Raw genomic sequence first — 1,049 nt, forward strand, 5'->3', positions numbered from 1 at the left:
CTCCTTTCTCCTGCTGGTCCCAGRAAAGCACCATAGCTGTGCTTCAGGCACCCCTCTTCTGTTCCCTCTCCCCTCCTGCATAAGCTGCCTGAGCTATTGGCTCCCAYGTTCCTGATGTGAAGTTCTACCCCCAGATTCCCCTTGCACCTTACCCACACTTGGATTTCTTTCCAGTTTCCACCACTGGAATGAAATTCCCAGTGCAGTTTTCCAGGCTGTGAACTGTATCACTCCAGCTTCATTTCTGATCCAAGGTTCAAGTGGAATTAAGCACCACTGAGATAAATCAGCATTTTTCTCTCTGAAGACCAGATTCCACCGACATGACCATGCTGAAGCCTGTGGTGTACTCCAGCTTATTCCAGACTCGTATRTTTTTTGGGCAGAGGTTTGCATAGTGCATAGGAGCAGGGGGATCATAGCTCTGACTAGGACCCTTAGGTGTTATTGTAATGCAAATGAAGAGTAATAAGTCATGTATTTGAAACAGCCAGATCTCCCTTCAAAATAAAGGCCCTTTTTACAGTAGTGCTACCAAATTATTTGCCATCCCACAGAGAGCCTATCACTTCAACAGGAAAAGTCACAGCCCCAGCTTTGGAAAYTGTTTCCTTAAGGCTTTCATGAGGCAACCGCATGATGTGTCCCACGTTAAACTAASGAGCTAAGGGACCTGGCCGTTGTGCTCCCATGTCCCCAGTACTGGCCATTCCTTTTGCCATGGGAAACGGAGGATTCAAAGTTCCCAAAAGTTTCTTGAAAACAGGGGACAGCCAGTGACTCAGTGACCAGCCTCTGGGAAGAAAGCAMGTGAAGATGAGGTGCACCAGAGAGAGAAAGAGACACTGCAGATGCCCCAAATCCAAGCAAAGCTTCAGTAGTGCTGCACACCGCTGCAATATGTGTGTGACGCTCCAGAGGAGCCACCGGCGAGCCAGGCTGCGACACCTTGCCCTCYTCCCGGCTGTGCCACCAGGGCCTTTTGCACCACACTGAGACCCCTGCCCACCCCTCCGTAAAATTCATGCCACACGTGCTCCCACTGGAGC

Source organism: Rhea americana, unplaced genomic scaffold (assembly GCF_003343005.1).
Source record: "Rhea americana isolate MKP2758 unplaced genomic scaffold, rheAme1 scaffold_61, whole genome shotgun sequence".
NCBI lineage: Eukaryota > Metazoa > Chordata > Aves > Rheiformes > Rheidae > Rhea > Rhea americana.